The following is a 25,002-nucleotide window of genomic DNA, read 5'->3' as shown; positions in this document are numbered from 1 at the left end:
ACACAGCCCAGTGTCTCTCATTGGCTATGGAACCCAGAGACAGGATATAATGCTGTGGCTCAGTTAAATCGCAGCAACGCCCACTACTTAATCAAACAGCTTTTGAACTTGCCAATGGTCTTGTTGTTTCCACATTTTATAAATATTATTTTTAAATTGGTTCATGATAGTTTAGCTTCTGTCTTAATTCAACCATAATCACTTATTTTTCACTATACTGAACATTTAAATTAAAACTGATGATAACCAGTGCTTTTAACCTCCTGCATTGCTATCTGTAAGAATACTTCATTATGATTAGCTGCTTACCTCGCTTGCTGACATCCCTGCTGCTGCATGCCAAGTATGTTGGCTTGGTGCCAGATTTAAACTACCATTGAGAAAGAGGAAATCTACACTATGGAGATCACTGGACCTTTTGAACAGCTTTCTTCAAGATCAATGTTACTCTGTTACTTCACTGCTGATTGCAAAATTTATCCGTAGATATTTCATTGCACAGCAGCATACAAAACTTAGGGAAAAAAGGCCATTCAACCCACCACATTAATCCATAATCAATGCATGAGTGCTTCATTCCAGTTAAATTGCCAATACAGTAATCTCATCCTAAGCTCCAGGTACATGCATGATGTGGGGACTATCTGAATTCTAGATTTGTACTGTAGAAGTTGAGTTCCAACTTCCATGATATGCATTTGATGGAATTTAATGGATTCTCTGGGAATTGTGACCCAACAGTTAGAATTTGCATGAAAATAAGAGCATTAGGAAGGTCTCAAGCTCTGCTGACCTACTCTGCACATGATAATTCACATTGAGAGAAGTGCAGAACAGGACAGAAAGGGTCTCAAAAAGTAATGAAATCTATGTAAGCTTCAGCTGCTTGTGGGCATGGATGGAAAGCATTTACTTCATTTGTTAAACAGAAAGTTATATGTTTAAATACATCAATTGTTCATTTGATTTGCATGTAAACTCAGTCAAGTGAATCACAACCACAGTGAAGGTTGAGAATCCATACAGCCAGATTTACGTCATCAGCTGGGTAGTTCTCTGTTAGTCACATTGATGTTAGAAATACTGCATGTTTCAGCCTTCTTTTCTTGCATCTCATTTTAGAGGAGGTTATGTTGGCAGAAGAGGACAAGAATGCAGAAGACAAGTGTGCTTTGGATGGTATGTGCACATTCTGTTAATTACCACTATGATGAGTAAAGTGTCTGGTTCAAAGCTACTCAAAAGATTCTAGCTACCAGGTTATTTCAACCTTTTATGCAGCCATCCTTTTAATATAATTGTTGTATCCATATAACCTGCTGGAGACATTTGCCTTTCAAAACTCGGCTTTCCCAGTAACATGAGGCACATTACTACTTGGAACTTTATTTGTCCTCAATGTGTTTATTCTTGCTATGACATGCGTCTAATAGGCAGGGTGCCAGATTCTTTAAGTGTGACGCTGGATGGTGACCATCAGGATTGATTGGGGGTGGAGGGTGGGTTGGTGAGGGTGAGGTGCAGCATCCCATCTGAGCCTGATCCTCTCAACACATAAATATGTATTTTCCCAGCACAATAACAATCAGAGTTGGGAATGTTGTCTGATTTATAGTCAACCAGCCCAGGCAATGGTGCTGACATGAATTCTGGAGCCCTTCCTGCCACTCTGGCTAATATCAGCTATTTTAACAAAACTAAGAATCAAGCCTGAAACTTTAGGGATCAGTGTGGTCCACACTGGATAACATTATTAACAGATCCACTGAGAAGTTGTGGCACTTAAAGTTGATATCAATTTTGAAAGACAAAATACTCATTACATCCCTTAAACTTTATACAATGGTTTGCAAATTTGCTTGAGTTCAGCATGTGTATCTAGAATCAGCACTGGGCAAGGAACTGTACCTCCTGGTCTGAGAAAAAGATTTGGTAAAAGAAAGTAACAATAATTCTTATGACAAGATCTTTTGATCGTGATTTTATTTTAGCTATGCCCATGTTATTCCAATGCTCTGGGGAAGGCAGGGGAGTAGATTAATGAACTTTATTCAAGAACATTACCATTCCTAATAATGATGCAATTCTGACCAAGCAAATTGGAACTTGTTTGTATATATCAGGACCAGAGAAATGGATCCCTACTTCCAGATTTGAAGCTCATACTATAATATGTGAGATTCACATATTCTGTTCAGCTGAAGGGCAACAGCTGTAATGAATCAGGTGTGAGAGGGAGGTGATATGTTTGCTTTATTACAATCCCTAAAATATCGGGAGAGTAAGACATCAATTAATAAAACAGACATACAACACAAAAGGTGTCAATATTATCCAGCATGTTTTTCCGAAAGCTTGGGCTCTGGATTGTAAGTGAAGCCCATCAACCCATGCAGGATTTGGTTTATAGCAGATTGACTGGAGCTGTGAGTGTCAGACCTGTGTATGGATGATAGGCTTTCATGTTGAAATCCATCCCGATGCATAGCCCTCACCACTTGAGACATAACTGCATGCCAGGCATATGAACTCTGTCTTTCGAGAGCTGAGAGCTTTGTATTGATTTGAGCGCTTCCTCTTCACAATCACCCTTCAATTTTTGAATATCGGAAACATAAAGGTGAAGAATAAATGGAACTGTACCCTTCCTGCAACTTATGAACTCAAAGACAAATGCTGACAAATTTGTAGGAATCATCACCGCTTGCACCCTTTATCGCACAAAAAAATCACATGTTTTGTTAAAAGTAAGCAGCTTTTCTTGATCTCAAGCACATATAAAAGTGATATAAATAAATGCTGTCTAAGGTCAGCTATTGTTAGCTCAGTGTGCTTGGACTGAAAGTACTAGATTGATTTAAACACTAAATGGCCTGAAACACATACTATGTGGGAATAGATAATTGTGGATTGTAGGAAATTTTTTACAGACAGATTTGTATGCGATTGACAATCAGTTTTGATCCTTAATAATGAATGGATGATCCTGGCCACATCTTGTAAGGTAAGCAGGAACAGTGTTCTTTAGCTAGCAATCCAGAAGTAGAGGGTAGCTATTGGCAACATTTGATGTGATTGAGTGGGTTTTGCCTCAAATAACCGCTAGACATCCAATTAATTCTAAATTGGAAAATCCGAGGAAGTACAAATCTCCAAATTGGGAAGAGTATTGATCTTATTTTGAGTTAACTAACCACCCATTTTTTCATGTAATAAATGCACGTCTTGTAAGATTAAGATGGTGCTAGGAAGATTGATGGTGCAGTAACGCTTTATTGTTTGCTCAGTCCTAAAGAGAGCAACAACGAAAAAGAGTAAGAATGACCTGATTAATGCTGAAGAGGGAGAAGATCATTTCACAGACATTTCCTCAGTGGGTGAGTAATATCCCTTGAAGCCCTTCTCATTTAAATGTTGTGGTTTCCTTGGAAGGGGGTGGGGGGAGGGTAGTTGTGATGAGCGTGGCGGGGATGGCCTTATATTGAAAGACATTTTGCTGCCAGAGAATTGCAGAAAAATGTAGAGTTTTTTAAAAATATTTTTCTAGCCTTGACATATTCTGTTCAAGGCAATGAGCAAAATCATCCACGTTGGCAAGATTTTATTCCTACTAGTCAACAAATCTATTGGTGAGGGTGAGGTAGGGTAGAGGAGAAGGTATTGGAGGCCTTGCACTCCCTGTTCCTGAGGCATTTGAAAAGATTCTAGAAAATGATTGATTACTGAATATGTGTAGGTTTATTGACTTTACTGCGAAGAGCAGCCTGTGTTGTACTAATCTTCCCTTTACATGGCTCTGAAGTACTGCCTCTTGTTACCGCCTCTGTCTATCGGTTTTCTTCATTCTATAACATTGTCATCCCTCTGTCTCCTCTTTTTTTTCTGTATGTTTCTCACCCTGTGTAACGTTGTTAAAGGGTTTGTACATTCTTTTTTCTGTAATTTTGGCTTTCCCTTTGCCTGTCTCAGACTTTGTTCCGACACTCCGTTTACATTTTTCCTCCACCTTCTGAATTTGCTTTGCTGATTCCTTCTTTCTGATTGTTTCCTCCATTTCATTCATGCTCTGCATTTTCTTCTATTTAAGTTCACTCTTCATGTCTAATTTCTGAGGCATGGCTTCCTGGTTGAACGATGGGGCATGTGAATCATGCCATATTGAGTCATACTTAACAAAGAGACCGAGTAGGTTGTTCTCAGAGAAGAGCTGGGCAGGCTCAGGCTGGACAGACACACTAGCTTAGCAGGTTAAGATGTGACCACGTGGGAGAAATACATTTAGCCTTCAATTACCAGGGGATGTGGTTCATTTGGACTTTCAGAAGGCTTTCGTCAAAATCCCACATAAGAGATTGGCATGTAAAATTAAAGCGCATGGGATTGGGGGTAGTGTATTGAGATGGATAGAAAACTGATTGGCAGACAGGAAACAAAGAGTAGGAATAAATGGGCCTTTTTCCAAATGGCAGGCAGTGACTAGTGGGGTATCGCAGGGATTGGTGCTGGGACCCCAGTTATTCACAATATATATTAATGATTTAGATGAGGGAATTAAATGTAATATCTCCAAATTTGCAGAATACACAAAGCTGGGTGGGAGGGTGAGCTGTGAGGAGGATGCAGAGATGCTTCAGTGTGATTTGGATAAGCTGAATGAGTGGGAAAACGCATGGCAGATGCAGTATAATGTGGATAAATGTGAGGTTATCCATTTTGGTAGCAGAAGCAGTAAGGCAGATTATTATCTGAATGGCTATAAATTGACAGAGGGGAATGTGCAACGAGACCTGGGTGTCCTCGTACACCAGTCGCTGAAGGTAAGCATGCAGGTGCAGCAGGCGGTAAAGAAGGCAAATGGTATGTTTACCTTCATTGCCAGAGGATTCAAGTACAGGAACAAGGATGTCTTGCTGTAATTGTACAGGGCCTTGGTGAGACCACACCTGGAATATTGTGTGCAGTTTTGGTCTCCTTATCTGAGGAAGGATGGTCTTGCTATAGAGGGAGTGCGCCGAAGGTTTACCTGACTGATTCCTGGGATGACGGGACTGACATATGAGGAGAGATTGAGTCAATTAGGATTATATTCGCTGGAGTTCAGAAGAATGAGGGGGGAATCTCATAGAAACCTATAAAATTCTAACAGGACTAGACAGGGTAGATGCAGGAAGGATTTTCCCGATGGTGGGTGAGTCCGGAACCAGGGGTCACAGTCTGAAGATATGGGGTAAACCATTTAGGACTGAGATGAGGAGAAATTTCTTCCCCCAGAGAGTGGTGAGCCTTTGGAATTCATTATCACAGAAAGTAGTTGAGGCCAAAACATTTTATGCTTTCAAGAAGGAGTTAGATACAGCTCTTGGGGACGAAAGGGATCAAAGGGTATGGGGAGAAAGAGGGAGCAGGCTATTGAGATGGTTGATCAGCCATGATCATAATGAATGATGAGCAGGCTCGAAGGGCCGAATGGCCTACTCCTGCTCCTATTTTCTATGTTTCTATGTTTCTATGCTTTGAGAAAAAATTGACAGTTTTCACTGAACTTGCTCTAAAATTAAATACCATCCCCTGGCAACATAGCTCTGTGTTAAAATATGCAGAATGAGTTTATTTAAGTATTGTTAAATGTAAAAATGAATGCAAATTCAATCCATTTTATTGTATTATTTAAAAAGTAATGTGATCCAGCACTATCTCCTTTATCTGTCTCGACGCTCTATGCTACAGGGAACGTGAAATCCAAGCCTTTCATTTGTGTTATTGGCCAGAATTAATCCGCATTGCCCAATATCTGCTGGTACTATTATTAAATCAGTCTTTTGCATTACTTAAATGTTTATTGTGGGGGATTGTTATTGTCAGAGACAATGGCTATGCAAGGAAAGTGAGATTTTTTTGTGCACACTTCACACATCAAACATTTTGATCAATGCAATCTATCCCTAGAAAACAAAAGTGAAAGAAAAGCCAGCGATTCCCTGCTGCTTTCTATGGGCCTCAGAGAGTGGCATCTAATTAACTTTGAGATCTCATTTACAGCAATTAGATTTTGAGGCCTTTAAGTGACGGGGTTTTACTTCATCAACAGAACAATACATTGCACAATACATGCTTCAGGCTTTTTAAATCCATGTATCCTCCAACTTGCAATTTGCTAGGCTGACGTGGAAGACTCATTTGTTCAATTAACATATGGGAGCACAGTTTTTAAGTAAACTCGGAGGAATTTCATCTGCTCCTGTTGCACAGTGGAGTATGCTCACACAGAATTGCCATGTTTGTTATTTTAACACTGTTGTTAACCAATCTATTTAAATGGTAACTTCTGTGTGAATGGCCCACAAAGGGATTCCACCAGCATGTGTGAACCAGCATGCTGATAGAAGAAGTGGCAGAGAACCATTATTGCAATGGCAGACAGGCTTCGGTTTCATGCCTAAGGACCTGGATGTTTAGGCACTGCCAGATATCTGGTGGCTATGGCCAAAATCTATTTCCCAGCTTTGACTTTGGCAATGATCCCATTGATAATCCTCAGTGCTGTCCACAGCACCCAATAAATCACTGTTTAAGCTTTCTATATTATACAAGGCAAAAACTATTGATCTGCAAGTGTTATTTTAATGGAAGTCCATATTTCACTAAAATAGACAGAGGTGGCCTGGTAGACCAAATCTTACACCAGTTACTCATTGACATTCATGGGCTTGAGTCCCAAGCTACCTGAAAATTCTTAATTTTCAGCCTGGCTACTCAACTGAGTGCTCTCCCTTTGTCCTAGCCCTGAACTCGCATCTTTCTCTAGTTTCTTCCCTATCTCCCTCTCTGAGCTCATCTTGTCCATAAGGCCCACCTTCTGTTCCCTCAAAGCTAATCCCACTAAACTGATGACCACACAACTTCCCCTCCTGGCCCCCATATAAGCCAATATTGTGAACAGTTCTCTCTCTTCAGGTGTTGGCGCTTTCTCCTTTAAATCTGCCATCATCACCCCTTTCAAAAAAACCAACGCTTGACCTCATCTTCCTTGCAAGCTACCATTCCGCCCCCCAAGCTCCCCTTTCTCTCCAAAGTCCTTGGGCATGGTCCGGTTATCCCAAGTCCCAAGTAGTTTTCTTCTTTCCTGGAACCCCTTTGGCAGAATTTTGCCTGCCCACTGGCATCGGGCGTGTTTGATGGCATGAGTGGACAATATGGCGTGGTTGGTTTCACGATGGTGTGGAACCAGTTTACGATTGTCCGCTCAGCCCACTGATGACAGGCTGAGTTTCCCGCCATCGGACATCGGGAACCTCATTATAATACAATAGCATATCATTATTAGGCTAGCCTGCTGGATTCATTAACCCCCCCGTCAACCCCCTCCCCCAACACCTCGCAGCTGGATCGTCCATCCACATCGGCGGGAAAGCACACTGACGTGTTTCACAACAGCATATAAAAGGCGTGCACTTGGCGGGCTGCACTTTGAGGGGAACTCAGAGGTGAGTACACAGAAACATTGCAGACCACTCGCGAGGGTCACCTGTTGGACTTCAAGCTTGAGGGGCATTGGGGGGGGCAGGGTTAAGGGCAGCCCAGCCGTTGGGGTGACTTATCGGGGGATGGTGGAGGCAAGGGCAGCCCTGCCGCTGAATATAGCGAACAAGCATTTGGGATGGAGAGTAGGTTGGGCGAGGGAAGCCGCCATACATTACGGAAACCTGTGTAAAGTGACCATCTCTTTGCAGCTGAGAGAATTCAGGCGCAGCCACATTGATATGATTGGGGTTGGGCTCCTGGCTTATCTGCCTACTCAAGCAACGCAAGGACATCAAAATGCCACCAATTGCTCCAGAGATTTTCACCCTGCCATCCCCCACAACACCTCACACAGACTGCAAAGTCAGGAGCATTTTATTGGACTGCAGAACCATTGGACAACTGCACACGTTGTACAGTTTCCTCGCTAAAGCGGCCTTGGAGCAGTCACTGCTGGAGGCGCTCACCGACCCTTGCAATGTCATCCTCCCAGTGTGGACCAGTCTCTCCCGTGGTCCAATCTAACAGTGCAGCCTTGCATTGCGGGTTAGGAGAACGCCTGCGCCTGAGCTGAGAGCATAGCATGCAGTCCAATGGGCAAAGCTGCTGCCAATCGGTTGGTTGGAGTGGGGCAGAGGTGGTGGGATTTTGAGCAGCCATGCAGTGCACTAATCTCTGGCCATCCAAGTGGTGGCCAGCACTCTCTGGGAAGCGTTAAAGGGCCTTTACATTTTAACCAGGACAGGTTCTTAGTACACCCATGCTAACCACGTGTCTCTCTCTTTCATCCTGCAGGAGGAGTACATCAGGATCATGGAACCTGGTGAACTAACTATGCCTCATGGCTTACAGGGGGGGATAAAAACGACAGAGGAGAGAGTGACTGAGGCTCCTGCTGCGCAGAGGCAGGAGCAACAACCTCAGGAAGAAGGGGCGGCTGAGGCTCTCGCACACGCTGCCCAGGATCCACAGTGAGCCGTTGCTGGTCAGCGCCTAGAGACACCTAGGGTCTATAGACACCGCCTGTCATTCCTGCAGATGACCGAGAACCAGTGTTGCCGAAGACTGCACACGTCTAGGGAACTGTTTGGTCACATCTGCCAGCTACTGCAGGATTTGGTGCCATGGGGACATGGAAGACATCCACTATCAGTGGCCGTGAAAGTGACCGTGGCGCTCAATTTCTATACCAGTGGCTCCTTTCAGGGCTCCACAGGTGACCTTGATGGGATCTCTCAAGCCGGCACCCACTAATGCATCCATGAGGTCATGGATGCCATCCTCGAGAGGGCACACAACTTTGTGCATTTTGCCTGGGACCAGGACGGCCAGGATGCAAGAGCGATTGGATTTGCTAAGATCTTGGGTTTCCCATGGGTTCAGGGTGCGATCGACTGCACTCACTTGGCGCTCAGATCTCTATCGCAACATATGGAGAACTACATCAACTGCAAGGGGCTCCATTCACTGAATGTGGTACAGCTGGTGTGCAACCACCACAAATACATCCTACAGGTGTGTGCACGGTTTCCAGGGAGTGTGAATGATGCCTACATCCTCAATCAGTCACAGATATCTGAAGTCTTCCAGGGTCTATAGAAGCTGTAGGATTGGCTCCTCGGGAACAAGGGCTACCTGCAGAGGCCATGACTGATGACACCCATGTGATGGTATAATGAGGCTCATGCTGCAACTTGCAGCTTGGTGGAGCAAACCATCTGGATGTTGAAGGTGAGGTTTCGGTGCCTGGACTGGTCTGGTGAAACCCTGTAATATAGTCCACAGAGGGTGTCATGCATCATTGTTGTCTGCTGCGCCCTTTACAACCTGGCTCTGCAACAGGGAGATGAGCTAGCTGAGGAGGAGATGGAGGAGGATGCCAATGGGGATGAGGGTAAGGAAGTCCTCATAGGCAACAATGATGGAGATGAGGCCCTCGTACTGGCTAGGCGAGGCAGACGCGCTTGAAAGGCCCTCATAGCTGCTAGATTTGTGGAGAATGATGATGACATGTAATGAGGTGACCCCATAGATTCTCACATTGCATCTGTGAACATTTGAATCCAGTCTGGCTTATGGCAGTGTGAATACCCTGTGAGAATGTTCCTATCATGGTGACACAGTGGAGACAATAATAGCCGCTTAATTGCAGGAGGATGAAGACATCATGCAGTGAGGACATTCCATAGATCTTCAAATAGCCTCTGAGAATGTCTGACTCCTGTCTGGCTGAGGGCAGCTCACTTGCGCTCTGTGATCAGGGTCATGCCATAGTGATGCAACCATGAAACATTAGAAATATCTGATCCATTGTCCGCCTTCAGCACCTGAGTCCTTCAGGAGCACAGCATCACTGATCACAGATACTGAATGGATGGGAGCCAGCCCCACCTTAAAGGTGCTGAGAGCACACAGAGGGAATGAGAGAACTCTGTGGCATCTGCCCATGACATTCTGGCAGCAATGACAAGCACCATTGAGGTGCAGGCTTCATTATGTCTCCAGGAAGTGTGAGGCTGGACCATCACTTTGGTCTAAAGGCTGTACAAAGCACAGGGAAGAGACCCTGGACTGAGACATCTGCCTTCATCTTGTGCAGAAAGGTTTCACATCTGAGTGACACGAACACTGGTCTTTAGAACAAGGAGCCAAAGGCAGGGAATTTATTGACAATAGTAAACAGTATGTACATGTGATTAACACTCACACCCAGGCTGTGCAACTAATTCTTCTTAACTTTCCTAACTCTGCCACTACATCTTGGTGCTCCCCGGACATCCACAGCAGAAGTGGAGACTGCCTGTCTTAATGACCTTGGTGGGTGACCTTTGGGGGGCTGAGACTTGGAGGGCTCTGGCTTGCTTTCAGGATCCTGCTGTGTGGCAGTGGCACCATCCTCACCCTGTGGAGCGGGAGCTGCTGAGGTCACAGGAAGAGGGGAGTCAGATTGGCTGGACACTCTCTGAGTCATCTGGATGGATAACCCTGGAGTGCTGACCCTCCTCCCTATGGATAGATGAGGGCCCCAGGCTAACCCCTTGAGGAGAAGGGAATAGCTGGAGTGAGACTGAACTGCTCGGCACCCCTCTCATATACACACTGTCGGAGGCCAACTATGGCATCGGTGATGGAGTTGAGCCCGCGCAGCAGTGCAGGAGCGACATGCTGGACCAAGGTCTCCATGGCGGTCACCATCCGACCAGTGTTGACTTCGGTGAGTTGGCATGCCAGCGCTGTCACCTCAAAGTGAAAGTGGACAGACTCTTCCATCGTGCCTTGGAATCTGAGGAGTGAAGCAGACATCCCTTCCTGATGTTCCCGAGCTTGCTTTTGCAGCTGCAGCAATTGTGACATGACCAATTCCAGAAGCTCGTCATCTGACTCGGAGTCAGCAAATTTCTGGCTTCCAGTAGTGCTCCGAGTGCCGGACACCAGGGGAGTCACTGCTGCCGCCTGCTGTGGATCAGGCAGTGTGATGTGCTCACCAGCTTGTGATCCCAAGGCTACCCTAAAGTTAGATCTAATTGAGGTGTGTGTTTCTACACTAGTAGAGGGTGTAGGTGAGCGCTGTGATGGGATTTTAAGGAGGGTGCCTTCAGTTACCTCTTCAAAAGTTTCTTCGGGGCTTGATTGGAGGCCCTGGGTCATGGCTCCATCGGCTGTTTCCCAGACATACCAACAGAAGCAAGGGGAGATAATTAGTGCATGGCAGTGGCCTGTGAAAGAGGACACATCACTCACAGCATGGTTGTCTGATGGATGTTGCACTGCTGGACCCTCACTCAGTAGAGCACTGCTGACCTCACCATCAGCACAGGACTATTCCAGATTGTTGCCATCTAGCTGGATAGCTCTGTCTTCAGAATCTGTGAGGATTGTGATTTCAGGCATTCTGCAACCTCTCCCTCTTGTTGTCCTGCATGAATAGAGATGGAAAAAGTGTATGCAGGACACCTGCCAGGCCAGAGAATAAGTATGCCTGGTATGTGTGGGTGGTCAGTGGTCACATGAATGGGATAAGGACAATGACGGTGAGTGTGAGAGAGTGAATGATGATGTCTCTTGCACTGACAGTGAGCGAGGGCCCTGTGGATGTGTGATGTGTTTGTGAATGTGTGAGTTGAGAGTGATGAGAAGAGTGACTTACCCTGGTGGAAAGGAGGAGATCACTCATCCTCTTGCAGCACTGGGTGGCTGCCTTCTTTTGAAGGGCGTTGGCGTGACCACTACTGCCACCATCTCCCAAGCCAGATTGGTGATGCTGCTGCCCATCCTCTGCCCAGAGCTGGGGTAGAGGACATGCCGGCGGGACTCCACGGCATCCAAAACACGTTCCAGTGACGCGTTGCTGTACCTGGGGGGCTACAGTCTTTTTGCCTTTCAGGGTCATGTCTTCCCTGAGGAAGTTGTGGTCTGGAAGCACTGAGATGTGCGGGCATGAGAGGTGAGGTGATGGTGGGTGGGTGAATGAGAGCCTGCCCGCCATGGAAACGGCGTGTTTCCTGGGACCATACAGATAATGTGGTGGGTTTGGGACAATACGGTATGAAAGCCCACCATCGCGGCTGGCAGGTAAGACGTCATTTTACCTGCCTGCTACTGCACTTAGTGCAACCCTAGGACAATTCTACCCCATGTTTGAATCCCTGCAGTCAGGTTTCTGCCCCTGTCACAGTAATAAATGGCTCTTAACAAAGTCACAAATGACGTTCTTTGTGAATGTGATAAAGGTAAAAATATCCCTCCTCATTCTTTTCGACTTGTCTGCAGCCTTTGACACAGTTGATCACACCAAACTCCTCCAACACCTCTCCATTGTCATCATGCTGGGTTGGGCTGCTCTCATGTGTTTCTATTCTTATCTTTCTAATCATAGTCAAACATTAACTTGCAATGGCTGCTCTAAATGCTCCTGCATCTATTCAAGGATCAATCCTTAGCCCCTTCCTATTTCTCAGCTACATGTTGTCCCTTGCTGATGACATCCAGTTCTACCTCATCTCCACCTCTCTCAAATCCTCCACTGTTACTAAATTATCAGGTTGCTTATCCGAAATCCAGTACTGGATGAGCAGAAATTCCCTCCAATTAAATTTTGAGAAGGCTGAAGCCATTGCTTTGGTCCTCGCTCCAAATTCCATTCTTGAGTTATTGACTCTATCCCTTTCCTTGACAGCAGTCTGAATTTAAATCAGTGGGGTTGCAACCTTGGTGTCACATTTAGCCCAGAGTCGATCTTTCAATCTCATTCATATCATCACTAAGACCACATATTTCCACCCCTATAACTTCACCCATGTCTCAGCTTATCTGCTGCTGAAACCCTCAGCTGAGTCTTTGTTACTTCTAGACTCAACTATTGCAACATACTCCTGCCTGGTCTCCCATATTCTACCCTCTGTAAACCTGAGGTCATCCAAAACTCTGCTGCCTATGCCTTACTCGCAGCAAGTCCCGTTCCCTTATCACCTCAATGATCACTGATCTACACTGGCTCCTGGTCAACGAGCATCTTGACTTTAAAATTTCCATCCTAGTTTTCAAACCCCTCCATTGCCTTGCCTCTCTCTATCTCTCTATTATCCTCTAGGCCCACAAACCTTAGAGATATTTGTGCTCCTCTAATTCTGGCTGCTTGAACATCCCTGATTTTAATCACTGCACCATTGGTAGCAATGGCTTCAGCTGCCAAGGCTCCAAGCTCTGGAGTTTTCCTTCCTCTCTACCTCTCTACCTCGCTTTCCTCCTTTCTTTCTTAAAGCATACCTCTCTGACCAAGTTTTTAGTCATCTCACCTAATATCTCCTTCTGTGGTTTGGTGTCATACTTCATTTTATAATGCTCCTGTGAAGCACCTTGGGATATTTTATTACGTTAAAGCCTCTATATGAATATAAGTTGCTATTGTAGTACAGAGAAACAAAGCATTTCAGCCGGGGATGTGGAGGGAGAAGTATATTCTGCTTAATACTTCAATTCCTGGTCACTGTTAGCTGCAAGTAACTGGCACTGATGGATCAGACAGACCTCTCATTACGAATGAAGGGGTTGTAAACAATAGACAATGAGGAATGAAAAAGTATCTTAAGATGAATAGAAAAGGATATCATTATCATAGTGAAGGCATATTTTAGAATGTGGACCACATCCCCAATATGCTTACAAGTCATTAGCCCAGCGGGATGTCATGGTCCCACTGAACGGAATGGAGATTTAAATGGCTAGTCACATCCACAGAAGGGGAGACACGCCACAGCAGGGCGGTAAAATCCTGGCCATTATTCCAAAGAAGAGCAAAGGTACATTTATAAAGCGCCTTTCACAACCTCAGGATGTCCCAATTTATTTCACGGATAGAACCAAAGCTTTGAAATGTAGTGTTTTGTAATGTAGGCAAACAATTTGCAGACACCAAGGTCCCACAAACAGCAATAAGATAAATGGCAAGATAGTCTCTTTCTTTCATGATGTTGAATAACAGGTAAATGTTGGTCTGGAAGCCATGAGAACTCCTCTGTTCCTCTTCAAATAATGCCAGGAGATATTTTATGTCCACTTTATAAGGTAAAAGATGTGACTTGTAACAGCAGAGCACTCTCTCAGTGCTGCACTGAACTGTCAGTTTAGATTATATGCTCAGGTCCCTAGAGTGGAACTTGAAGCCACCACCTTCTGACTCAGAGGTGACTACTGAATCCAGGCTGACATTTTAGGGATTATCTTGCTTTTCAATTTAAATGTAAGGATGTTTTCTTCTGTATTGTATTTATTTATAAGTCATAAGTAGGCAATGCAGGCAAACATCTTGTCATGAAAGCCTGTGCTACCCAATTGGTTTGCCTACTGGGAGAGAAGCTCACTCTCAGTTATAAACCAGCTTTTTATACTCAAATCTTTCAGTCAACAGTAAACAATTCTTCTTCTGCTTCTCAGAAAGCTTGAGCGTTTTTGTGAGTTTAATATTTTCCTGAAGCTACAGTAATTTCACAAAGATTATGTTTGCTTCAATCTAACAATTCTTTTCACGAGAATTGAACTGTTCAAAAAAAATAAAACTACTGTATGTTTGGTTTCAATGGCGGTCAGTTTGTAAATGTGTAACCTTCGCAATAGAAGCTAAGTATGATTGGTCGCAATTTTCTTCAACATTTTGTTACTGCCCCATATCCAACTGGCAGGGTTAGAGGTTGCACCGTGGGCAGTTGTGGATGTCTATTTCATTCCCAGCTGAGCTGCCCACAATGGTATTGTGACCGCTTGCATTGCTGGAGTAGTATTAATCCACACAGCCCATGGAAGTGCCAGGTTTGATCGGCATCTATGCCAAGTGACTTGATCTCAATTGGAATGCCAACTGGGATTGGCAATAGGTCTTGATATCCCTGCGCTACTGCAAGGATGGATATTTGGACATTGGATAAGTACAGGATTGACTGCTGCAATGATACCCTTCATATCTCACATGTGAAAAATAGCCATTTGGATGTGACATCTGAATTCTGCTGATCATTTGTGGAAAGAGGCTTGTAACTCATTTCTAATATTTAAGATCAACTTTAAAATGGCATTAGATAAGGTGCTACATAAAATGTTATTGTACAAGGTAAGATCTTATGATAAACACCGAATGCTGAAGCTGGTTGGTGGTTTTTTGCACACAAGACGGTGAGGGAGGTATTTTTTTCTTTCCTTTCACTCAGTCATGACTGTGTCCTGCTCCCTTCTTCTCTCTCTCTTTCTCTCTGACTGAGCCTTGGGTCTCACCAAGTCTGTGTACCCGTGTGTTGTCCATAAACCACCCACCCGCTGCCGATATTAGGAGTCATATATTAGCCATGGTCAAAGGATTTGGCAAAATAACAGGAAACAGACAGGGTAAATAAGTCATTTTCAGATTGGCAAACTGTAACAAGTGAAGTGCCATAGAGATCAGTGCTGGGGCCTTAACTGTTTACAATCTCTACTAATGAGTTGGATGAAAGGTCTGAGTGTATTGTAGCCAATATTTTTGACGATACAAAGAAAGGGAGTATTAAAATACCAGACCAGACCCCCGGCTTTTTTATGGTCCCAGCCGAGACCCCCAAATTTGACAATCCGATTAGAGACCGATAACTTATTTTTGTTGAAGTAAACAAAATTTGAAATCCCAGTTACTCACAAAGAGAATAAAGCCACAAGATTCCATGGTTTTAAACAAACAGAATAACTACTATTATACTAGAGTCTACAAAGCAATAAATGCTTTTTATACTCTTAACATATAGAATAAGAATGAGGTAAATATGCATTAACAGGCAAACTGGTCAAACATACCACAAACTGCGCATTAAATGGCAAGATAGGTCCCCCACATTTTCTCAGCAACCCACCCAGACATCAGTGAGTCACAAAAATTCTTTAAAACTCTTGTCTTCCTCCTGAGGGATTTCAGCTTCTCTCTTTCAAAGACCTAGTCTGATCACCAGCAGCACAACTCTACCCAAGTTACATGGGTACAATATTACCCAAGAGGCACATTATTCTAGATTTCTTTTGAATCTGCTCCCAGGTCTAACCTTCTTGGTCTCTTTTCCAGCTGACCTAACTTACTATCAAGTCTGCTTCCTCCTCTGATGGTCAGGCTACACTCCAGCATCTCAGCACAGATACAGTCCCAGTTTCTCAACCACACTGCTCCCAGTAACTGTTTTTGGGGTTTCCTTCACCCCAACAGCCAGCTTCACTGAGCTGGCATTGCCGCTGGCAATCTCTTAGCTCCAATCACCGCAGCTACACCACCAAATACTGGTCGTGGGCTTCCCTTAAGCCCCAACTCCAAGCAGCATGGAGCTCCGATTGTCTTAACATTTTAAGGGAATATCAAAATGAGCAAGCAGCCAGGATGTAGAGCAGCATGTGACCTGTAGCTAGTCGTGTGTAGGAGTTGTAGCTGTGCTGTCCTTGTGAGTAATAGTTGCTAAATCTTTCTACTGAGCCATCATGTGCTGTACCTTTAATCACACCAAACCTATGTATAAATTACCAGTCCTGGTGTGAGATTGGTGAGTTTGTGCAAATCAGATATAGAAATACAACATGGTGGCAGTGATGATGGTAAGCTGCTTCAGAGTCATGCCATGCAGTTGGTTTTGAATCAGGCAGGAAAAGCTGTAGGGCCATTGCAACATCCTCGGGTGTCATTCTCACGCAAAAGACAAAATAGAATAACTGCAGCCACAAAAAAAGGGAAGAAAATAAAGGAAAAACACAGCAGTTGCATTGGTAAATCTATCCACAGAGTAGAGAGGTTACAAATCCCCTGCTCATTAGGAATTTGACCACCAAATTCCCCAGCATGAATTAGAAGGCCACAGATGTCCTATCCGAATTTAGAATTTTCAAACAAAGGATGGAACTATGCGTTTTAGGTTTATCTGTCACAGAACCAGGTAAACAGCCTGTGAAAATAAAGACAGTCATTGGAAATGAGTGGTTGCATAGAGTCAACACTTTGAGCCTATCTGAGGAGGATCAGAAGGACCTTGTTAAGCTATGGAACATGCTGGATGATCAGCTATAGAAGTGAATTTCAAAATCCACCATTTAAAGCTGATGTCCTACAGACAACAGCCACAAGAATCAATAGATCATGTCATCAGCAGGTGCCTTAATTGGGGCAAAGACTGCAATTTTTTGACAATCTAAGCTGTCTGGATGGATAATGGAGCTAGTTACAGCTTCAATGCTGATCAAAGCCTCCCAGAAAGACTTTTGAAGAAAAAGAAAGGTCACGATATTGACACTCTCCTAAAAGGTGGCAGAAAATACGAAGCTATTGTGGCTGGACAACAATACCTGCAAGCATTAGGTACAGCTACCAGTACTGGTGCAGTAGCTAGGATGCAGAAAGCAAGCAAACCCATGTGGGAAATGCAGTTTATTGTAGCCATTGCAGAGCTGTCCTGTGTTCTAAGATCTTTGCAAGGTATGTATTAGGGAAGTCTTGTTACAACTGTACAAGGTGTCAGTGAGGCCACTGGAGTACTGTGTACAGAAAGGGCATACTGGCATTGGAGGCAGTTCAAAAGAGATTCACTAGGCTGATTCCTGGGATGAAGGGGTTGAGTTATCAAGAACGGCTAAACAGGTGAAGCCTTTATTCATTAGAGTTTAGAAGAATGGGGGTGATCTTATTGAAACGTACAAGGTTCTGAGGGTAGGTGACTAGGTAGGTGTTGAGGAGATGTTTCCACTAGTGGGGGAATCTCAAACTGGTGGACATAGTTACTGAATAAGGGGACACTCATTTAAAACTGAGATGAAGGAATCCCTTCTTTCAGAGGGTAGTGAATGTCTAGAATTCTCTACCCCAGGGAGTTGTGGAGGCTAGATCACTGAAAGTATTTAAAGAGGAGGTAGATATATTTTTAAAATATTGGGAGTTGAAAACTATGAGGAGCTGGCGTGAAAAAGGAGTTGATGCCTGGGGCAGATCAGCCAAGAACTTATTTAATTGGAGGTGCAGGCTTGAGGGGCTGAATGGCCTACTGCTGCTCCTATTTCTTAGGTTCTTATGTTCTGGGCTTGCCTATGTGGAAATCTGATTCCAGAGGTGTGACCACAGGTTACAGTAAGATACAACCAAACAAAAAGTATGTGCAGCAATAACAGGGAGTGCGCCAGACACCTGCATAAGTGCAAACACATACACAAGATTAGCAGCCTGACAGACCAGGGTAAAGATTCAGGGTGGAAAAGTCTTCAACTGGAAGGCAAACAGGCTCTCCACCCTGTGAATGTGACATGATGTATGGATGAAGTCAAACAGTTCGAGGCTTTTGCTACTATTGGCATCATAAAGCCGAAGGAAAGCGGCAAACATACACTCACGGCCAAAGTTGACACGGGAGTGAGTATGAACATGTTGCCAGTCAGGACCCTGAAGGATATGTTTTTGGATTGTTGGAAGTCAATGATACAACCTACAAGAGCCTTACTAACTGCGGTAGTGGATCATCCATTCATTGCATAGGTACATTGACATTGAAATGCAGCGTTGGCAAGTCTGCATGGAAACCATGCAGGTTTGCCTGGTATACATGAGCGGACCAGCAGGTTTACCATTGTGTACTGAACTTGACACTGTGCCCACACATGAGATCACCAATATACCAAGCACAGCAGAAGAGAACAAGAGTAATCACATTCAGTTAGTCTGTGGCAGATATACCCAGACAGATTCAATGCAATTTGAAACTTCAGAGGTGATACTGTACAAAGAAGATGTAATTCTGTCGATTGACCCTCCTGGCAAGTGTAGTGTGTGTATACAGGAGAAATTTAAGAATGCTTTGGATGGTGTAGAGTGAACAAGGCCCCTGGCAAGTGAAACTATGTATTGGCCAGGGATCAACAATGATATCGGGAAAGTATTGAGGATGCACAGAGTATGCCAGAGTCACCCACCACATTAACACAAAGAGCCCCTACACCCTCACAAGATTGCATTGTACTCTTGTTCTAAAACAGATTTATTCACTATCTGTGGTGAAGACTTTCTCCTAGTCAATGACTACTTTTCCAAGTCTCCAATCATCAGGCAATTGAAGAATACCTGTCATGAAAGTATAATAATTCTCATAATATTATTGTGATTTATTATTAGGTTAATAGTTGGGTTTGGATAGTTTCTGTGTGTGTGTGTGTGTGTGTGTGTGTGTGTGTGTGTGTGTGTGTGTGTGTGTGTGTGTGTGTGTGTGTGTGTGTGTGTGTGTGTGTGTGTGATTTAATCGAATTGGAGACAGCTGGTCTGGAGGCTTTGATTCATCATAAGAAGCTAGGTTTGAAATGCTAAATAATTAAACATGACTGAAGTTTTAGAATGTGATGTGAGGAGAATTTGCATTTTTAGATAAATCAGGGTAGTTTCAAAGAGATAGTAGGATGTCACACCTAGCCAGAGAAGCTAGGCTAAGCAGCGTGTTTATTTTACCCAAAGGTTACTGATAATATCAGCACCATGAAAAGAGTTATATTTGAGAAAGGTAAAGTTCCAAAGACACATGAGAACAATGGAATTTACATTAAAAAAGGGAAACATGTATAAAGGAGAAGAGGCTATGTAGAGAGGAAGGTATTGCAAGATCTACCACAAGTGTGAAAAGCCAACAGTAATTGTGCATTAAGCTGTTGTCTACAGAAACAGAAGCTGGGAACAGCCATTTGAATTCTACTGTCCAGGGTAATGTGTTAATTGCCTGGATCTGTTTAAATCTCTTTTTTACCATTGCCTTAACAGGGGTGTAACTGGAAGCCAGATTAATTAGGGGTTTTAGGAGTTATTATAGTAGTAATTTGTAGACCTATGTATGTGCTTGAAATCTTTTCTTTTGTTAATAAATGTTTAATTTAGTTTTGTAAAAAATCTCTAGTGTCTTGGTGGACTTTTTCATCAAAACCTTTGTCAAATATGCAGGTTTTTTGGAGTGTCTGAAAGAAAGAGAGGGAAGTCTTGAGTGAGAAAGGTTTATGGAGGGAACTCGGAACTTAGGGTGGGATTTTCCTGCTTCACCCACCTGCAGTATTGAATTCAGGGCACACATTTCAAACTAAAATACAAATTGTAAAAGTGTTGCGACTATGTGATCAAGTTTCCTTCGTGGATTTGCTCTGCCTGGCACATATCATCTGCTGCGGGATAGCAATACCTCAAGTGCATCCATGGTGGTCACAATGAGTGCAATATTCAGTTTGTTCAGTACACCTGAAGAGACAATATCGGACAATGGGCCACAACATACTGGCAGACCTTTGAGGCACACATGGGCTAAATAGGGCATAAACCATGTGACAGACTCACCACACTACCCCAGATCCAACAGTCATGCCAAGCGAATGATTTGCACTGCTAAGGCATTAAACATGAAGTGCAGGGAAACAAAACAAGATTTCCGCATTACCATGTTACACTTGAGAGCAACGCCTTTAGATATTGGCCTACCGTCACCAGTGGAAATCATATTCGAAAGGCAGGTTAGAACAACCTTGCTAAGCCATCATCTGTTCCATTTCTCAAAGATACATGAGAAACTTCTTGAAAAACAAGGGATAATGAAGACAGCATGTGCCTGACCTTCAGGTGTGGAACTACCTAGTCTGTGCATAGGATAGAAGATTCGGGTCATACATCCAACCCAGACAACCTGGTCACCCGCAAAATCCAAAGTGTGTAGTGAACCTAGGTCCTATGAGGTCATAACACCAAATGGAGTGACGTTAAGGAAAAACAGAAGGTAGCTAAGGGAATTGTACAACTGCATAAGATCCAGCACTCCTATTGTATCTAAAACAAAGATGAACTCGGAAAGTGAAATTATGGAAAACCACAAACACTCTGATAATAACAGGCTGCTGACATCCTACATGGCAAGAACATTCAAGTGACAAGTCTAGATCTCAGGAAGGTCATACCATCATAAGATCCAGGAAGATTAGCAAACCACCCATAATGTTATACAGACTTTTAAACTCTTAAACAGAGATTTGTCTTTTGTATAAATATCTTTCAGAAACAGTCTATTGTGCACGTATTTTTACTTCTAATGTATTTAATATTATCTTGGAGAAAAAGGGGATTTTGTGATATCACTTAAAGGAATATGCAAATGAGCAAGTAGCCAGGATGTAGAGCAGCATGTGACCAGCAGCGATAGTGTGTAGTGTGTATGTGGGAATTGCAGCTGTGCTGTCCTTGTGAGTAATAGTTGCTGAATCGATAAAGTAGATCTGTCTGCTGAGCCATCTGTTACTGTATCTTCAAATAAACCGAACCTCTGTATAGTTTACCAGTCCTGGTGTGAGCTTGGTGATTTTGTATAATACAGACATAGAAATGCAACAATTACCAATGGCTCCTGGAGCTTCTCATAGCCATTCAGCCCCTCAGCAGCAAGGAGCTTATAGCAGCACTTCAGCTGCATGCAGCCAGCCTTCCTGTTTATCTGCGCCTGACCCAACTTATCCTTGAACCGGTGTGACCTGTTGCTATCTCCCGGTAGGGTTCTGCCCCTGTTCCAAGGCAGAATTTGATGAATACAAGCTGGGTGTATTCTGTACCTTGAATGCTACAATCGCCAGCCAACCAGAGTTAACACTTACACAAATGCAAAACTACCGTGGCACCACATCTAATACGTGCAGACAGAATATTTTTTAAAAATACAGTCAACTCCCATAATTTGTGACCCTCTCTATCGCAAATTCATTTACTCGCACAAATGTGTACGTACATTAAATCGTGATTCATGACCCCAAAACTTTGCTCATCCGTGATTTAGAATGTTAAACTCTCACCTTTCCTCTGTCTTTCTCATATAGAAAGTGCGCACTGGGCAGGTGCTGTTGCTGTGCATGTGCAAGTTCACCATTCACGATTTCACCCTTCACGTGATTTTGTGGGAACGGAACCCCTTGCAAAGGGGAGTTGACCGTCTATATTTTATCACAGTGGGAAAGCAAATGGTGAGGAGGGTATGAAGAGTCTGCAAAATGATATAGATAGGTTAAGTGAGTGGGCAAAAAATTGGCAGATGGAGTGTAATGTTGGAAAAGGTGAGGCTGTCCACTTTAGTGGGAAGAATAGAAAAGCAGAATATTATCTCAATGGAAAGAGAGACTGCAGAATGTTGTAGTACAGAGGGACCAGGGTGTCCTCATACATGAATCACAAAAAGTTAGCATGCAGATACAATAAATAATTAAGAATGCAAATAAAGTGTTGGCCTTTATTGCATGGGGGATAGACTATAAAAGGACTTGCTACAGCTGTACAGAACATTGATGAGACCTCACCTACATACTGAAGGAGGGATATACTTGCATTGGACGCAGTTTGGAGAAGATTCTGTAAGTTGATCCTTGGGAAGAAGAGGTTGTCTTATGAGGATAGGTTGAGCAGATTGGGGCTATACCCGGAGTTTGGGAGAATGAGTGGTGACCTTATTGAAATGTAAGATTCTGAGGGGCTATGCTGGGTAGATGCTGGGAAACATCTCCTTGCAGGGGAAACCTAGAACCGGGGAGGCGGTTTCAGAATAAGAGGTAATAATAATAATTTAAGGCAGTGATGAGGAAGAATTTTTTCTCCCAGAGGGTCATTAGTCTTTGGAATTCTCTGCCCCAGAGAGCAGTGGAGGCTGGATCATTGAAAATATTCAAGGCTGATTAGACAAATATTTACTGTGGAGTCAAGGATAATGGGGGACAAACAGGAATGTGGAGTCGAGGCCACAATCAGATCAGCCCTGATCTTACTGAATGGCGGAGCAGGCTCGCGGGGCCAAATGGCCTATTCCTGCTCCTATTTCTTATGTTTTTAAATGCTGTTCTATGGAAGATTGTGCTGGGTTTTCGACACATGGTCAAGAGGGTTAAATGTGAACAGTTTCCACTGCTCCACTACTATGGTAAGCCTATTTTACAGATTTTTCGGAAGCTCACAGAATGGTTCCTCTCCGTATTGGTAAGCCCACCTGTCATGTAAGATGACTAAGGCGGGCCTCAGGCGCTCACAGTAGTGTATCATGGTCGGTGGCCTGTCAGGCCAGTCCTGGGTGTTTTTTGCTATTAAAATTCATGCCTAATTTCTTAGGCTGTGGAATCAGAAGAACATGAACAGTAAATCCTGCCCGTATTGACTGTAGTAACTACTACATTCGTCTGAATTTGGCTGTCTGGATGATTTTACTCTATATGCAAATTATAGAATAACATTAAAACAGTGCCAATTAAAGTTAAAAGAAAGATGGAGATAAAGCGCATTGGGTTATGAAAAGGCAGATTTATGAAGAGAGAAAAATGCCAGGGGAGCTTCAATTAGGCCCAATGCTGGGCGTGGAGGTCACAATCCACAATTACCTCGCGCCTGGTCGCATTGAGACTGGCACACAAACACACAAACTTCATGCTGCCTGCTCATCAATATGAGTGTAGCCTGCAGCCCAGCATAAAACACGCTGCTGACTGGCTGTACACAGCTGCATATGTGGCTAGCATGATATACAGCTAGCCTGCTCTTCTTGGATGGTAGCCTGCCCCTCGTAAAGGAAAGGTGCATTGGTCAAAAGGAGGAGAGAGGCCATGTTTCCACATGGGGCCAGGAGGCCCTCTGGACACACCCCAGAAAAGAAATGGCAGCAGGTGGCCAGGGTGGTCAATTCCAGGAAGTCTGGCCCTGAGGTACTGGCAGCTGTGCCACAAGAAGTCTTACAGCCTCACGTGAGTGGTCACACTCAGTGAGTGCAACTTCAAAGGGCCTCACACCCACTTGTTATCATCCTCTCACTGCTCAATGCACCACACCCCCAGCACTCACTCATTAACAATCGAGACTCATGCTTAACATTTAGATGATCCACCTCATCCTCACACACTCACCGATGCTGCCAGCCTCACAAACACCTCTCACTGTTTCTACGTACTTTCAGGGGACAGGCACACCAACACTTTGGACGAGACAGTGCTTCACTTGGGAGTGACTGAGGCCTTGGCATGCTGTGCCACTGAGGTCATTCAGAATGATTGTATGTTCCTGCCTTATGGATCTTCTCTAATCCCACCTCAGCCTCATCCTGCTATCTGACCTGAAGCCTGGCCCTCGAAGGCCCAGGGCTGCCCCAGGGTGTTGGGCAAGGCCATCTGCAGTCTGCCCCATCAGCAGCCTTCCACCAACCATGCTGCAGCCACAGGGGTAGCACTGTGTTGAAGCACTAGGCTAGGCTAAGGCACATGAACACCAGGCACAAAGGGAATGCACAAGAGTGGACAGTTCAGTTTTCTTGTTTAATGGAATAGTTGTTGCATAAAGTTGTAACGTAGTGATTTTGGTAGTAGCTTTCATCTCAGGATTTTGACCAAGAAGATGTTGTGGTGGAACGTAATAGATGGACTGAAAGGTGGGCACTTGTGGAGCAATAATGATGTGAAGATGAGATCTTGGGGGAACTGGAGTTTGAGTATCTGCTTACGAACTGCCTGTCAAGGTGAAGGTCTCCCAGATACCAATTGCTTTCTTCCCCTCTTTTCTCTTCCTGAGGTGGCCTCTAAATGCCTTGTGACAAGACTTGTGCCATCATGAGAGAGAGGACGCAGCAAAATACCACGACCTTGGAGACATGCTCCAGTGAGTACTGGAGTACTGCCCAAACAGTGCAGGCAGCAGAACCATTGTTGGAGAACACCAATGGTTTGTTCCATGACATTCCTGATAGTAGCATGGCTCTCATTATAGAAGTACTGAGCATGCACGGTCAGGTGGCAAAGGGGAGACATAAGCTAGGTACGGAGAGGGTATTCTTTGTCACCTGCAAGCAGCCTTTGCTTCTTGCGTGGTGGCTCAAAAATGGTGAGTACAGTTGACTGGACGAGTGCATGATCACCAAATGCACTTTCATAAAGTGGTAGCCTTTGTGGTTCTGGCGTGTCTTCCTTTCAATATGTGGG

The 25,002-nt window shown here is 44.0% G+C and overlaps 1 protein-coding gene across 1 annotated transcript in view; it reads left to right on the top strand.

The window, feature by feature from the left end:
- Positions 1 to 1,143: 1,143 nt before the first annotated feature.
- Positions 1,144 to 25,002, top strand: part of LOC121280817 (probable voltage-dependent N-type calcium channel subunit alpha-1B) — a 226,806-nt gene continuing 202,947 nt past the window's right edge. The window contains exons 1-2 of the mRNA XM_041193080.1: positions 1,144 to 1,179; positions 3,288 to 3,377. The gene's annotated coding sequence lies outside the window, so the exon portion shown is untranslated. The remainder of the gene's footprint in view (positions 1,180 to 3,287; positions 3,378 to 25,002) is intronic.

Source organism: Carcharodon carcharias, chromosome 8, assembly GCF_017639515.1.
Source record: "Carcharodon carcharias isolate sCarCar2 chromosome 8, sCarCar2.pri, whole genome shotgun sequence".
NCBI classification, from domain to species: domain Eukaryota; kingdom Metazoa; phylum Chordata; class Chondrichthyes; order Lamniformes; family Lamnidae; genus Carcharodon; species Carcharodon carcharias.
This window is presented reverse-complemented; position numbering and strand designations above follow the sequence as displayed.